A 16,618-nucleotide genomic window follows, 5' to 3' on the forward strand; every position below is an offset into this window, starting at 1 on the left:
CAGCTGATGAATCAATAAATAAAATGTGACATATCCATACAGTGGAATATTATTCAGCTCTAAAAAGGAATAAAGTACTGGTAGATACTACAACATGGATGGACCTGGAAAACGTTTGGCCAGTGAAAGAGGCAAGAGATTGTATGATTCCATGTAGATGAGATGTTAGAATAGGCAAATCTACAGAGAAAGAGAGTTAGACTGGTGGCTGCCAGGGGCTGGGGAAGAGGCGGATGGGGAGTGACTGCTAATGGGCACCAGGTTCTTTTGGGGGTGATGAAAATGTTCTGGTATTGATTGTAATGATGGCTGTGCAACTCTGTGAATACACTGAAAACCACCTCTTACACACTTCGAATTAGTGGGTTTTATTTTATGAGAATTATATTGCAGTAAAGCTGGGATAGAAAAAACACACATGTAAAGTGCCTGTCACACAGTACAGTCTCGACCGACTTCCCCTCAACTCTCACCCCACTTCCCCATGCCTTTAGGCCCTTGTTGGAACCTCGGCTGAACTCAGCACCTGCCTTCTCTAGCAAGTGGCTACTGTGATCCTGAAGGCACCACCATCAAAATGATTTTCTTTGCCACAAGAGCTTGGAGTACAGAAAGTATTATTCTGCTCACCCTCACTGCTAAACAGAACCTCTGCTAGTGTGGGAGATGTCTCTTCTCCCAGGGTCTACAAGAGAAGCTCTTCCCTGCTGCTGCCCAGGTGTGTTTGGGTGAAGCAGTCCAGGCTGGGCCGTGGGCCCTCATACCCACCCACCCACCCATCCACCTGCACCTGGGCTCCGCAGGTCTGAGAACGGTGTTCGATTATGATCCTGGGTTGGCAGCTCCAGGGTGAAGTCCCTCACACCTCCCAGTGCCAGAGGGCAGGTCTGTGGGATGGGAGGAAACTCACAGGGTCCCTCCTACTGCACCAGCCAAGCAAGAGCTCCTTCTCTCGGCTCTCCTGGGAGCTCGGTTTCTTTTCTCCCTCTTTCTCCTTCTTTCAGCACATCTTTTGTTTGAATGTTTTTGAGCATTTTGTTCCTTGCCCATAGCCCTTGTTGTATTCCTGGAGTCAGCAGCGCGGATGTTCCAATTCCTATTTGAGCCAGCCCCTCCAGAGGCTCAGCATGACCTCGCAGACAAGCCAGAGCCCCAAGGGCCCATTCAAAACCCCACCTTGCCCCACATTTCCCCCATGCCACTACTTCCCTCTGGTCCCCACCCCACATCACATACACCAAGGAGAGAGAAGGATGGAACGTGACTGGGATGGAGACCTTGCTGCTTTCTTGGGTGACAACAGGGCACAGAGTTGTGTGGAGTCTACATTCAAGGACTCACGGGAGAATGACAGAAACCTCCCACTGTGCATGTCCAGAGGCTGGGCCCTTTCTCAAAGGCAGGGCTGGATGTTCCTTGCATACTTCCTGAATAAGGGCCACTATCAAGAGCTACAAAGAATGTCCCCAACCACCACCTCTCAACATCCTAATCTGGATTAGCACAGATCGTAATGATCTGTTTGATGACACACCTGCAGGGCCGAACCTAGGTCTTCTTGAGTATCATAGATGCATGATGGGTTTGGAGAAAGAAACGGAATCCCCTGGTGTGCTATGAGTACTAACTCTTATGAAAAGAAACGAGGTGGTCTAGCTGGAGCGCACGTGCAGGCTCCCCACTGAGTCTCTGGCCTTGAAACACGTATCTGGAGTCAGGCTTGAATTCCAGCTCTGCAGCTTACTGGGGCATGACCCAGCGGCTCACCTGGGGATTTTACAGAGCTAATTTCTCAATGTAATCGATTAAGCCTGGAAAACAAACAAAAAATAGTTGCTAAGAAACGTAAGGAGCAATAAAAACCCTGGAGCTCATTGTGAGCTGTTTACGGTTTTTCTTTCCTTTTCTTTTCTTTTTTGTTGTTTTGGACATACTGTCTTCCTGATTCACTTTTCTTACCCTCGCACATTTCCAATAATTGTACCCGTTTTCAGTGATGGGTTTATTCTTTTCCCCCAACATCATTTGAGTCCTGACCTTTCCCACCTTGCCAAGGTCCCCTGAGCTTCACTGGAGCAGACGGAGAAAAGAGGATAGAAGGAAGCCCTCTAGGAATTGTGATGAGATTGACAACTGGCCTTAGTACTAACCAAAATGCTGGCTCCCTGGCACCCAGAGGGTGTGAGGTCCAAGCTGTGATCAGCATTAAGATTGAAGACATTATTGCAAAGAGGCAGCAAATGAGGTTGGCAAAGCAAAGATGGGGCTCCACAGGTGCCTTGAAAATAGTGAAGGGATAGGCTATAAGGCGGTGTAGAGCTGAGCTTAAACACCACCTCTTCCACTTGTTATCAGAGTGAGTTATTTGGCCTCTCTAAACCTGAACATTCTCCTCCATGAACATGGAAATAAGGAAATCTGTTTCCCAATGCTGAGATAGGATTAAGTGTGGGAAGGCCCAGTAGAGGATCTGGTATGGGGAAAGCCACAATAAATGCCAGGCTCCTTCCTTGTTTAGCAGGGCTGAGGGGCTCTGATGAAGAGATCAGGACTGGGACAGCCAAAGGCTGAGTTGGCACTTGGGGAAATCAGTTTTAACTCCCAGGTCTGGATTTGGGCAGGCAGCTCTCACCTGCCAGACCCAAGGACGGTACCACTGTGCCTGTGTGAGCTGCAGAGGAAATGCAGGAAGGATGCATAGTCCTGCTCGGGGCTCTTGCCAGGTCTTGGGAAGTCTTCTTTCTCCCTCCCCTCATCCCCTCCTTGGAGCCTCTTAAAGAAGGCTCTCCCACCAGAACTTCCAGGCGGGAAAAGACAGCAGGCTCTGAGCTGCTTTCAAGGGGCCTGTCAGAAGCATCTTTGTGTACATGAGGCCCAGAGGGAGAAGACTGTTTATCCGGCTGCTAGGGACAAATTAATGAAGTGGTGAAAGGCTGTGGATCAGAGAGAAAAAGATTGCCCATGGAATGATGAGATTAGGTTAGACGAGAAGAATGCAATTGTGCCAGACCAACTGAATTTCCTCTGAGGTTAGCACAACCAGCCTTCCAGACCCGGAGGCAACCAGGGCACAGGGCTTGGTGATGGACGCCTGGCGTGATCCTTTCTCTGAAAGCTCTTGGCCAGGGTTGCAGGTACCACGGCCACCAGGCTGGGGTGAGAGGTGCATGTGCACCCTCAGAGTGCAGGGCAGAGAGAGGACGGCAGAAGAGGGAGCAGGGGAGCGGCAGCTCCACATGTGATGTACGCTGGGACAGCACATCTGGGCATAGGCATCTTGGACTGAAATTCCTACTCTAAAAAAATTTCCTAGCACCATCTTCTTTTCCTTCTTAGCACTGAATACAACTGATTTCATATTGGTTTTGTTCAATTCAGATCATCCTCAGCTCTGTCAATGGCACACCCACCCCCGAGTCAAGCGAAACCTTGATTCACCCTTAATTCTTTTCTTCCTCTCACCTCACACGCAATCCATCAGCAAATCTTGTCTGCTCTTTCTACACAATATTGTCAGGACCTGTCTGTCCTCTTCATCTCCTCTGCTGCCAGGCCACCATAATTCCCTGGTTGGGCTACAAAACTCACCTGCTCCTTGATCTGTCCACCGCCTCTTTCTCCTCCTTATAATAGAGTCCACACCATCAGAGTGAGGAAGGAGTCCTGAAAATCGGATCATGCTGCTGCCTTGCTGAGACCTTTCTCAGCTTCGCCTTGTTCTGATGACCTCAAGGCCCCACATAGCCAGGACTCTGCCACACTCCACAGCCCAAAGTCATCCCCTCTGTCACCTAGCTCACTATGTTCCCACCCCCTCTGCTCTGCAACGTGCGGCCCAGCTCCTGCCCTGGGCTTCGGCACCTGCTGCTTCCTCCTTCAGGGCTGCTCCGCTCTAGGCCTTCCCATGTTTGGCTGCTCCATATCGCTAGGGACCTAGCTCCATCACCACCTTCTTCGAGAGCCTTTTAGCGTCCAATCTAAGGTAGCACCCACTGCTCCAGTGGGAACTCCATCCTGTCTTGGCTTCTTTCCATCTCTTATCAAGAGTGGCTGTCAGGTTGGTTGTTTATTTCCCTGCTGGTGATGCATTCACTTATTGTCGATCTCCCCTCTACAGAACGCACCCTCCAGGACAGCAGCCCGTCTTGCCTTCCTCTGAATACCCAGCATGTGGACCCACAGTAGAGACTCTAAAAATCTTTCTTGACCAAGGTCAGTGCCCTCCCCTGGGCTGGGAGTGCCACAAGTGCAGGGACCTGTCAGCTGCATCCCTATGTTATACCTAACACTGCTCACTGGGCCTCAGGGCTCTGTCCAAATAGAGAAGGCCAGGGGAGAGAGAAGCTATTTTTTTCTCTAAGTTGTAGCTGAGCTAGTTTTTCACTTGCTCACCGAACTAATGACCAAGCAAACATCCAGGGATGGTGCGGACACTGCACATGGTGGATTCATAAGTGCCAATGCTGACAGGCGGCAAGGACGAGTGCCTGTGCAATGGCTCAGGATGCACCTGGGAGCATTGTCCCCCTCTTGTCTTTTTAAGTTAAGCTGAGATTTTCCACAGTGAGTAATAGCACATAGATCTCGTGTATTTTGAACTCAATATTGTGCCTGAAAACATACATAAAAATGTGTTTCTGGGTATTTATTTACATTTTTAAAAACTACCTAATTTTAGCATTTATTGGCTTAATAAAGGGTTTAAAAGTTTTAAAAAGTGCAAGAGCAGCTAAACCCTGTGCAAGAGCTTGGAGAAACTGAAGAAAATGTAGATAAAATAGAGTGGGCAAAGGGAATACGAGAAGCTCCACGAAGGCGAGAGATGGGGAGGGATAGGGCGAGATGGGGAGGGATGGGGCGGGATGGGGAGGGATGGGGAGGGAAGGCGAGGGTTGGGGAGGGATGGCGAGGGATGGGGAGGGATGAGAAGGGATGCGGAGGCAAAGAACACTGGCAAGTAAGAGCAGCTAAGAATGAAGAGACAAGGAAATGCATGCTACAGACCAAGCAGAAGTGCCCAGAGAAAAACATCCACCCCTTAAGGAGGTTCGCAACACAGCAGTGAGCCCTACCATGAAAAACAGGCAAGAACAGTTAAATGTCAACTCTGCACCACCATATTTGATTGACGATTAACAACTGTTCAAATGGCACGTATCTCCATGGCAACAGCTAGGGTTTGTTGAAGGAGTGAATGGAGGAATGAATGAAAAATGGGAAGGGCACATACTTTTCAGAGTTATTTGAAGGTGAAGGAAGACAAGATGTATAAAAGAGACTGGCCAATAATAAATGTTCCATAAAGTTTTCTTGAAACTAGTTCAGTCGGGGTAATTTTCCTTCTCATCCATGGACCAGAAATCACTGAAATTAACAGATCTTACTGTGTCCCAGGTAGTCTCCAGGGGTAAACTCAGTAGTTTACTGAGTGTCTATGTCACTCTATGACGTAGACAGCATTATTATTCCCAGTGTCTAAAGGAGGAGATCAAACACCAGAGAGGCTAAGTGATTGATCCAAGTTCACAGAGATAGAAGGTTAGAATTTAGTCTACTATAGGACTCAGTTGGTAGCTATATGTCTACCTTGGGTTTAATTTTTGGAAGAAACTCATTAAAACTCATCCTTTCCCATGTGACTTTGGCACAGACCTAAAAGGTGGTAGTGTATTTGCTACCAGACCCTCATCCCACCAGGCAGGTCACCCCTCTTATGTGATTGAAGGCACATAAGGGGTTGATTTCACTCTACAGGATTGGGGTTAAATGGTTAGTCCCTTCTAGGCATGGAATTCCCACAGGGGAAAAGGAACAGACACTTGTTGAATCTCTGTCATGTACCAGCAACTGTGGTAGGGGCTTGGCAGAAATTATTTCATTCAATCTCACAGCAACCCCATGAAGCAGGTCTAATTTTCTCTATTTGACAAGGAAGGGAACTGAGGTTTAGAGAATTTAAAAAACTCATATGAGGCAGAACTGGGGTAGGAACGCAGCTCTTTTTGAGACACGGTCTTGCTCTGTTGCCCAGGCTGGAGTGCAGTGGCACAATCATAGCTCACTGCAGCCTCTACCTCCCCAGCTCATGGGATCCTCCCGCCTCAGCCTCCCGAGTAGCTGGGACCACAGGCAACTGCCCCACTCCGGGCTAGTGTATTGATTGTAGAGATGAGGTCTCACTAGGTTACCCAGGCTGGCCTTGAACTCCTGGCCTCCAGCAATTCTCCTGCCTCAGCCTCCCAAAGTGCTGGGATTACAGCCCCGAGCCACCACTCCCGGACAGAACCCAGGTCTTAACCTGATGTCTCCACGCCAAGTTCCCTAAAGATCTGGCCCAGAAGATGAGTGAATTCTGATGTCTAAGGCAGGAGGGAAAAGGAAGGAAGGTCTGGGAGAAAGGCTGGCCCTCCCTCCTCACCTCCCTTCCCTGCGTGCCCTCTCCTGGCTAGCCCTCCTGTCTGCGTCTCTCAGGGCATCTGTAGTGGGAGCCGCCTGTGCTGGGCACTGGGGTACGGCCTTCTCACGACCCAGGGAAGTGGGGGAGCTGGGCAGGAAATTAAAAGGAGCCAAATAAACAGAGTAATTATAGATTGTGATAAGGACTTAGAAAGAAACAGTAACTAGAAGTGACCTTGAAAAGTACCCGTAAGTAGGCACTGGTGCTGCAGACGGCGGGCAGCAACGCGCAGGGGAGAGAGGAGGCGCGGCAAGGACCACACTCGCCTCCGCCGGGCCTCCCGCTTACCAGCAGCAGCAGCAGCGCCCCCTGGCGCCCGCCGAGGGCACTGCGCAGAGAGGTCGGCATTGATTTCAGAAGGGCGCCCGGAAGGACACCTGCCTGGCCCCAGACGGGGCAAGAGCCAGGCCTCGGATTTCTCATCTGTCAGATGACAGTGATGCTGTCTACTTCCCAGGGCCATCGTTCAGATTAAATGATGCAGTGCTTGGGAGAATCCAGATGGATGAGCGACACTATAGAAACATGACTTGGATTTATGGCAAGAGGGACTTCAGTGAGACATGAAGAACTGTTGACTAGACAGGCCGGCAGGACACTGTGGCAGGTTTCCAGTGAAGAATTCCATACTGACAATGTAAAAGAGAGGCAATGACCGTCTGACATAAGTGCGTGATACTGCACAGGTTTCACTGTGTGAAATGCATCCATGAGTTCTTGTAGAAATGAATTGATTTTTTTAAGAAGTGACTTAAGGGAAGGAAGACGTGACTTAGGGAACTCAGGAAGTCTCTGTGCCGTCACTAAGTCAGAGATTCCAGAAGATTCTCTCTGAAGAACAGTCACCAACTGGATTATTGAAAATTAGCCCACTGCTACCTCAGGGGTGGGCCTTGTAACCCACATCAGCTGGACCAAGGGGCCTGGAGACGCAATAGCCTGGAAACAGGGTGATCCCAAGGGGCAGGCGGGATGCAAGCACAGAGGAAACAAGAAAATGCTGAAGGAAGCTGCTCAGAAAAGTGGAGGCCAGGTGGCTCTGAAACCCAGGTGTGACCACAGAGGAAAGTGCCCTGAAGGCCAGAGACCCAGCTCCAATTACCAGCTATGTGACAGGGGCAAGCCCAGCCCCTTCCTGATTTTCAGAATTTCCCTATCTGGGAGACGAAGATCATGTCGCCGGGGCCTGCCTGTAATACTTCAAAAAACACAAAAACACTCTATGCACCATGTAGAGGATTATTTTTGTGAACTCCAGGGCAGGGAGCATCAACAGCTCAGAGGCAGCACTGGCATCTGCCTCAAGTGTCCTGCCTTCTCTCCATCCCCAGGCACACGCAGGGCCCACGAATGCCCAGCATCTGCTCTCCAGTCACTGGTGAAATATGGGTGGCATTCACTGTGTCAGCATTTGGAAATTAGCCCGCCTGTGGTCTGGCTGTTGGCGTCCCTGGGGCTCCCTAACCCACATGGCTACGCAGGCAAAGACAGAAACTCTGGTGCCGCCAGCTTCCGCCCGCGGCGCTTTTCTGCGTGGGGTGCTGACTGAGCAACTGAAGCAGGGCTGCAGCATTCACTGGCAGCTGAGACCCAGGATTGGGGGCCCTAGTGGGGCTGGGGTCAATGGGGATGGTACCGTGGAGGGGCATGAGCTGGGACATTTAGAACAGAAAGAGAAACATGCTGAGTGAGGAGGCAAGATGTGAGCAGCAGGGCTAGCGGGTATCCCTGGGACCTCAGACAGAAAGGAAGCTGCAAGGGAGCTTGTACCCAGTGATCACAGGCTCATTTATGGGATAGACCCAGGCAACCTGAAGAAAGGCAGAATCAGAGCAATAGCCAGAGGTGACTGTCGTCAGAAACATACCCCTGCTCCTGGGAGCCACTGCAGAGCTCCTGGGGCTCGCCTCCCTGGTGCAAGCCCAGGAGTGAGGGCCTTGTGATAAGATTTCCAAAAACACCAGCCCCGTGCCCTGCCTGTCGGTAAGCGGCCACCGGAACCCCTCCCAGAAAGATAGATGCAAGCTCCTTGTCTGTAGAAGTTTGTGTCCATTTCCCGCTGAAATGGACTCCTGCCTCTCCACACCCCTAAAACCCAAGCTTCTTCCTGATCTCCAACCCACATCCTAACGGGTGAGGTTGAAGTCTAATTTCCTCTGGCCTTCAGTGAGGATGAGAAAACCAGCCCCTTCATAGATGAGAAAGCAGTTTCAGCCCCCAGCTCTCGGCCGCGCTTCTCCGGTGGCTGCCTATTCCCAGCTTCAGGTCCCAGTGGCCGTGGTCATCCGCGTGGGAAGGGATTTGCCTGCTGTGCGCTGGGTGCCTGGGTCGCACCGCTCATCTTGCTGCAGTGCCATCCTCCCAGTCTCTCCACCCCTTTCCCCACTGCCACAAGATACTTAAGGGGCAACTTTGTAGAAATCCAAATCTGTAAACTCCACAGGCTGGGAAACACCCAGCCAAAGGAGCAGGTGTATCAGTAATAAGGGGAAGAAAATCCGAGTGCGGCACGGGGTTTTCTCCACTCTCTGGCAGCCTCTGTCCCCAGCAGACCTCATCCTGTCTCTTCAGTGGTGAGCATTGCCCAGGCTGGGTGTGAGTTCTTATGCACAATGGATTCAAGCAGGACTAGGAGTGAAGAGACCCATGCTGGAAAGGACTCTCAGACCTGGTCCTGGGGAGCGCTCTGGGGGTCTCCTGACTCCCTTTCTCCACTCCCTCTGAGGGGATGGAGTATTGGGAGAGGAAACAGCCCTGTGTCCTACCGCCCCTTCCATCCCCCCCGGGGCTGCCCTAGAAGCAGACTGGGTCGGGGAGCCTGGTTGGTAGGTTAGAACATGCTCATGCTCTGCCAGTTCGCTGATGTGTCATGCAGCCACTCTTGTACCTGCCATCCCTACTCATCCCCTCACGGGGACCAGAGCTTCTGCAGCATAGGGACTGTGTCATCACACTTCACTAAGGCCAGCACAGCGGGGGCTTCCCAGAGGTCTTCTAAGGTGACCTTAGCCCATGCCTGTGGCTTATCTCTGAACCCGATTCAAGCTCCCCATACTCTGTGCATAATTCATCAGCAGTCCAACACTTCCCTTAACAGCATCCGAATACCCTGATCCCCAAAATGGTCACATGCGCTTTCCAGCATGAGACCGGGATTACCCTTATCTCTCTGAATATCTCATCACTGGACTCGGACTCCAAGGGGCCACATACTTCACAGAGTCTTCCCCTGTGAAAAGACCCACAACAGTTATTCACAGTTGCTGAGTTCTGCTGAGCTCTTCAAGGACAAATGGTAGATCTGGATAAAGCCAGAAAGCTCCTGAGAATTTAATCAAGGGCAACGAACCATGAGACTTCCCCTACGGGTAGTCACCTGAGAGAACTTGGGCTGTTTTAACTCTGCAAAGACAGTATTAACCTGTTGCTTTCAACTGTGTTGGGTTGCATATTTAAATCTGCTCCCTGGGGATATGTTGACACACTGGTAGACCCCAATAAATACAATTCCTGAATCCCAGCCAAGAAACACTGGTGTGTGTGCAACTGGAGCAGAGGGAGGGGCAGGGACTTTGGGAAATTCTAAATAAATGGAAAAATCTGGCTTGTATTTCAAGGATTATTCAAAAAGAATCTTCCCTTAGAAGCATCAGTGAGTCACACGCATCTAACCAGAATGCAAAGTTTACAAAGCATGGTAATGGCAGAACACAGCACAGGGCACATACACACATGCAGAGATGGACTCTGTTGCATACTGGGGAACCGATTTTGAAAAGTAACAACAGGCTTCTTCTGAGAGAGGAAATTATTCATCCAAAACAGTGCTGGGAAAATTCAGATTTACATTTTTCCTAGGGCCTTTGAGTTGCATATTCCTGCAATGAGTGAGCTGGATTTGATGAGGCTTTACAATGATTGTTCAAAATTAGTGTTTCAATGCTCTGGTTTTAAATGGAATGCTTTTGGGTTGGGTTTTATATTTGACAGCTAAGGACCTTAATAACAGTTTTTGAGAAGCAACTCCTTAGGGCAGAACATCTTTGGATCCTCAATAGTTTTGAAGCGACCTGTTCTCTGCACTATTTTTGGTTTCTTTCTGCTATTTTTCTAAAAAGAATCCAGGAGTTTCATGTGTAAGGGCATCGTTCTTTTTTCTGTTTGCTCACAGATTCTGACGAGGCAATGGCAAGAAAGGCTGACGCTTTGCACATCCTTCACAATCTTCTGCAAGGATGGCTTAGAATCGTCCTGCGTGGAGGAAGGAACAACCTTTGACCTTAAGGTTTATTATTGACTTTTCTTTTTCTTTTTTCTTTCTCTCTCTCTCTTTTTTTTTTTTTTTTTTTTTTTTTTTGAGACAAAGTCTCACTCTATCACCCAGGCTTGAGGAGTGCAGTGGCACGATCTCAGCTCACTGCAACCTCCGCCTCCGGGGTTCAAGCGATTCTCATGCCTCAGCCCCCTGAGTAGCTGGGACTGCAGGTGTGTGCCACCATGCCTGGCTAATTTTCAAATTTTTAGGCAGATGAGGTTTTTCCATGTTGGCCAGGCTGGTCTTGAACTCTTGACCTCAGATGAGCCTCAGCCGCCCAAAGTGCTGGGATTACAGGTGTAAGCCACTGCACCAGGCCTATTGTTGACTTTTCTAGGGGTCTATCTTTTATATGTCTCTACACTAATTTTTTTCTTCAGCATTTTTTGAAGATGTTTGTTTTTGTTGTTTTCTTTTTCCAATTTCTGCACACCCTGCTTGTTCATGATGATTTCTGAACCACATAATCAAGCCAACCACTTTTTGCTATTTCACAGCAGTACTAATACTATTCCTGAACCATATATATTTCAGGAGACAGAGCAGATTGGGAAAGCCTAGGCCCTTTTCTGTATACTTTTGGCTTAAGCCTAGGTCATCACAGTCTTGAATGTGGGAGAGTGAGTGGAAGGAAAAGGGTCTGTGCCACTCAAAGTGTGCTTTTTTTGTGGACTTTGGGAGTCTCTGGCTCCTGTTTCAGAGCTCCACTTCATCCTCGCCTGTCCCCATCACTCTCTGCAGCTGATCGGCCACCAGACTTTGTGTCTTCTGCCTCTTGGTAACCTCCTCCCTGATTACCCGGCCGTGGTCTTACCCTACTCTAGTCCACCTTGCACTTTGCAGGCAGAGCAACTCTTCCACAATGTAAATAAGATCTTACCCCGGTTCTCACCACCTTCCGGACACTGCCCAAGTTCCTCAGCATCACATACTAGGTCCTTCATCGTGGCACCCTGCAGCTTCCCTCACCCCTCCCCTGGCCACCCACCCTCAGCCACACCAGCCTGGTATTCCCTGTGTAAGCCATGCTCTCTCTCATGCTTGCATATTTTTGTAAATGCCATTTCCTTGTTCTAGAATGTTCTTCCCCCTGCCTCCAGTAGGCCCCTTCCTGCCCACCCAGTGCATATAGGATCATGCTTCCATGAGGTCTTCTGTAGGAAAAGTATGATGTACTTTTCCGTGCAGGCAGCGATGATACTATGAGCTACATTTCTGTGTCACAGTCCGCACTCATCAGGTATCTCTCCCACTAGCGTGTGAGAGCCTGTTTCCATGCACATATCCCCTAGCCCAAGTACCTGCCCTCTAGAGCAAAGCATTTCCCAAGCCATTCAGTGGTTTCCCGGGACCTAGCATCCAAAACACAATGAGTTCTAATTACAAGCTTGTTGAAAGGCAAATGAAGAAAAAAATCTGTATGTATAATAATAATAGTCATGAGAAAGACAAGAATGAAGAGAAGAAAGACAATAGTCATCACTGGCATCTTAAATTATGGAGCCAAGGGAAGGAACATTTGGGTCACCCTCAGGATCAAACTGCCAGGCCAGAAGCAATTCCACTGAGAGGGCACCAGGAAGCCTTCAATGCATGGAAACCCTGGAGCAAGTAAAAGGCAAAGCATGTGAGTCACAGCTGAATCCCTGGACAATCACTGAGCTGTGACAAGGTGCAGGGTAGACTCGTAACCTAGCACAGAAAAACACATTACTGAGGAAAGGAAAGGAACGTGAATGGGGAATTTTGAGTCTTAGCTCTTCACAGAAAAGCATGCTTGGCAATTACAAACTTCTTATATTAAAAAAAATCAGGCAAACCAAAAGTCATTAAAGCATTAAACATTAAGACCCACTCACAAGGAATTCACATACTCTGCTTCTTTGCAAGGGCAGTCTTGCACCTACACTGACTTGGTGCACCTCCTTACACAGCAGAAATCCACCTTCATGACTTGAGTATAAAAAAATGCTTTTCTGATGGCCCATACGTTCCCAGATATCTCCACCCCATCATGCTCTTAAAAGCTGAAGCTGACTTAGTGAGAATCCATTTACACTAAACAGTGTAGAGTAAGACAACACAAGCCAAGCCCATGACTGAAGGGAGCCCACAAAGACTGGGCAGCTCCTCCAATGTAACCGAAGATTCAACCAAAGATTCTAACTGCCCTCCAGCCCCAGGGCTACGGAATGGCCCAGGGAAGGCAGCGTGCAGCTTACAACTAATAATCCAGGTACAACCAGCAGATCAAAAGCATCCAGTTAGTGGCTCTGCCAAGTCCCTGTCCATAAAAGGTCCATAGCACAATCACTATGTTTTGCTCCATTTTGTAAGCCCAGCTAAAAGGAGAAAAATTCAATCATTTTTCCTAAAGGTTGCTGGTTGCGAAAGACCAACTCCTTTTAAGCGTCTGTGCACCAAATCTATAAGATACAGATATTGGGAGAAGGGGCTCCATACCTGTTCAGAGCAGAGATAAACAGTTGGCATTCACTGGTATAGAGCAATTGTCACAACAGTCATTAGGGAGCTGAACAAATGTTGAGAAATCCAAATGTATTCATTCAGAATGGTGCAAAATTCCTATAAAGTCCTACATCAGAAAATGAAAGAAAGACATTTGGGTGAAGGTAATCAAAATGTCTGGCTAACTCTTGCCTTTTCCTGATATATGTTTTCCATAATAGACCCCACTAGCACCTTGATCCTCTACCTTAAAGATGGAAACGGCTTGGCAGAGGTTGTGTTACTAGGCAAGGTCTTGCTACAATTGAAAGGATGCCACCAGAGATGAAAACCCTACATACATCTCTGCCACCAAAAGAAGACTTTGGAATCAGGCATGATGCAACCAAAGATTCTTACTGCCCTCCAGCCCCAGGGCTGCGGAGTGGCCCAGGGAAGGCAAGATGTAGCACACAACTAATAATCCACATGTAACCAGCACACCAAAAGCATCCAGTGAGTGAGTTAAAACCATGCTTCTATCTATCCCCCAAGAGTGGACAGACAAGTCTGCCTAGATTTGAGGCGGGGAAAAGGGGTCTAAATTTTCACAAGAATTAACTTCTTTTTCCTACAAAGAGACAATGAGGTGTTTCTCCTCTTACCTCATGGATTGCTGGAGTAAATGTAGAAACAAAAACTCATTTTCTTGGTCTCCAAGAAAGCAACCAGATTCTCGATGTGAGCAAGTCCCTGCACCTTTGATGCAAGAGTTTGGATGTGCTGGGTGAGGGTACCCGAGGCCCTGTTGATTTTATGAGTCTGTGGGCCAGCTCAGACCGGCTGCCAACTCATCTGTATGCAACAGCTCTCAAAGAACATAGTTTACTTTATAACCGGATCCAACAAGAGTAGGCGTGGCAGTTAAGTGGGTGAGATACCAAAGGTGTTGAGCTACCAAGGCTAACTAAGAAGGATTTGTTTATGGAACCCTGGCTTGGAACCAGAAGGCCGGTATGCTCATGTCGATGTGTCTAAGTCAAAGGCATGAAGTTGAACACGTGCGCACATGAGGCTGGATGTTACAGGGCAGGGAAGTAGGGGTCCCCAAGGAGCCCCTCACAAATGTCTCCTGTCCTGTGAATCACTCAGTGGCCCTAGAACAGCAGTCCCCAACCTTTTTGGCACCAGGGACCAGTTTCATGGGAGACATTTTTTCCATGGACCAGGGAGGTGGAGGGGGAGGATGGTTTCGAGATGATTCAAACACATGACATTTATTGTGAACTTTATTTCTACTGTGTTTATTTATAATAATTACTTTACCTCTATTATATTCTATTATATTCCTTATTTCATTATATATTATATTCTAATATATAATGAAATAATATTCTATTCTATTATATAATATTCTATTCTATTCTATAATATTATAGAATGAAATAATGAATATGGGATGAAATAATGAAATATTCTATTCTATTATAGAAGGAAATAATATTCTATTCTATTCTATGAAATAATATTCTATTATATTCCTTATTTCATTATGTATTATATTCTAATATATAATATAATATATTATTATGTAATATAATATATTATATTATTATATAATATAATATATTATGTAATATAATATAATATATTATTATGTAATATAATATATTATATTATTATATAACATAATATATTATTATGTAATATAATATATTATATTATTATATAATATAATTATATAATAATATATTATATAATTATTATACAATATAATAATATATTATATAATTATTATACAATATAATATATTATATAATTATTATACAATATAATATATTATATTACATATTATATAATTATTATACTATATATTATATATGATATATTATATAATATATAAATATATAATATATTGTATATCATATGTAATATTTATATATATAATATATTATATATAATATATAAGTATTATATATAATATACCATATATTATATATTATATTATATATAATTATTGTATATTATATATATTATTCTATATAATATATAATTATTATATATTATATATAATATTATTATATATTATATATAATATAATTATATATTATATATAATATAATTATTATATATTATTATTAAAATATATTGTATATATGTTATATATTATATATATTATATTATATATAATATATTATATTATATATATTATATTATATATAATATATTATATTATATATAATATATTATATTATATTACATAATAATATATTATATTATATATAATATAATATGTTATATATAATATATTATATTATATTACATAATAATATAATATATTATATATAACATATTATATTATATTACATAATAATATATTATATTATATTACATAATAATATATTATATTATCTATAACATATTATATTATATTACATAATAATATATTATATTATATTACATAATAATATATTATATTATCTATAACATATTGTATTATATTACATAATAATATATTATATTATATTACATAATTATATTATATTATATATTAGAATATAGTACATAATGAAATAAGGAATATAATAGAATATTATTTCTATTATATTAGGAATATAATAGAATTATATATTCTGTATTATATTCTAATATATCATATAATATATATTATGTATTATATTCTAATATATTATATAACATATATTCTGTATTATATTCTAATATATTATATAACATATATTCTGTATTATATTCTAATATATTATATAACATATTCTGTATTATATTCTAATATATTATATAACATATATTCTGTATTATATTCTAATATATTATATAACGTATGTTCTGTATTAGATTCTAATATATTATATAATGTATATTCTGTATTATATTCTAATATATTATATAACGTATATTCTGTATTATATTCTAATATATTATATAACGTATATTCTGTATTATATTCTAATATATTATATAACGTATATTATGTATTATATTCTAATATATTATATAACGTATATTCTGTATTATATTCTAATATATTATATAACGTATATTATGTATTATATTCTAATATATTATATAACGTATATTATGTATTATATTCTAATATATTATATAACGTATATTATGTATTATATTCTAATATATTATATAATGTATATTATGTATTATATTCTAAATATTATATAATATATTATGTATTATATTCTAATATATTATATAATATATATTATGTATTATATTTTAATATATTATATAATATATATTATGTATTATATTCTAATATATCATATAATGTATATTATGTATTATATTCTATTATATAATATATATTATGTATTATATTCTAATATATTATATAATATATATTATGTATTATATTCTAATAT

The 16,618-nt window shown here is 43.7% G+C and overlaps 1 protein-coding gene across 2 annotated transcripts in view; it reads right to left on the minus strand.

Moving 5' to 3' along the window:
* KCNJ1 (potassium inwardly rectifying channel subfamily J member 1) overlaps positions 1–14,058 on the minus strand; it is a 29,390-nt gene extending 15,332 nt beyond the window's left edge. Inside the window, exons 1-2 of one of the 2 annotated variants that reach the window (XM_063693671.1) lie at positions 13,886–14,058; positions 13,236–13,368 (exon numbers count right to left, since the gene is read on the minus strand). The gene's annotated coding sequence lies outside the window, so the exon portion shown is untranslated. The remainder of the gene's footprint in view (positions 1–13,235; positions 13,369–13,885) is intronic. The other variant, XM_063693672.1, reaches the window with a different exon arrangement.
* Between the last annotated feature and the right edge of the window lie 2,560 nt (positions 14,059–16,618).

The sequence above is a fragment of the Gorilla gorilla genome, chromosome 9 (genome assembly GCF_029281585.2).
Source record: "Gorilla gorilla gorilla isolate KB3781 chromosome 9, NHGRI_mGorGor1-v2.1_pri, whole genome shotgun sequence".
Taxonomy (NCBI): Eukaryota; Metazoa; Chordata; class Mammalia; order Primates; family Hominidae; genus Gorilla; species Gorilla gorilla.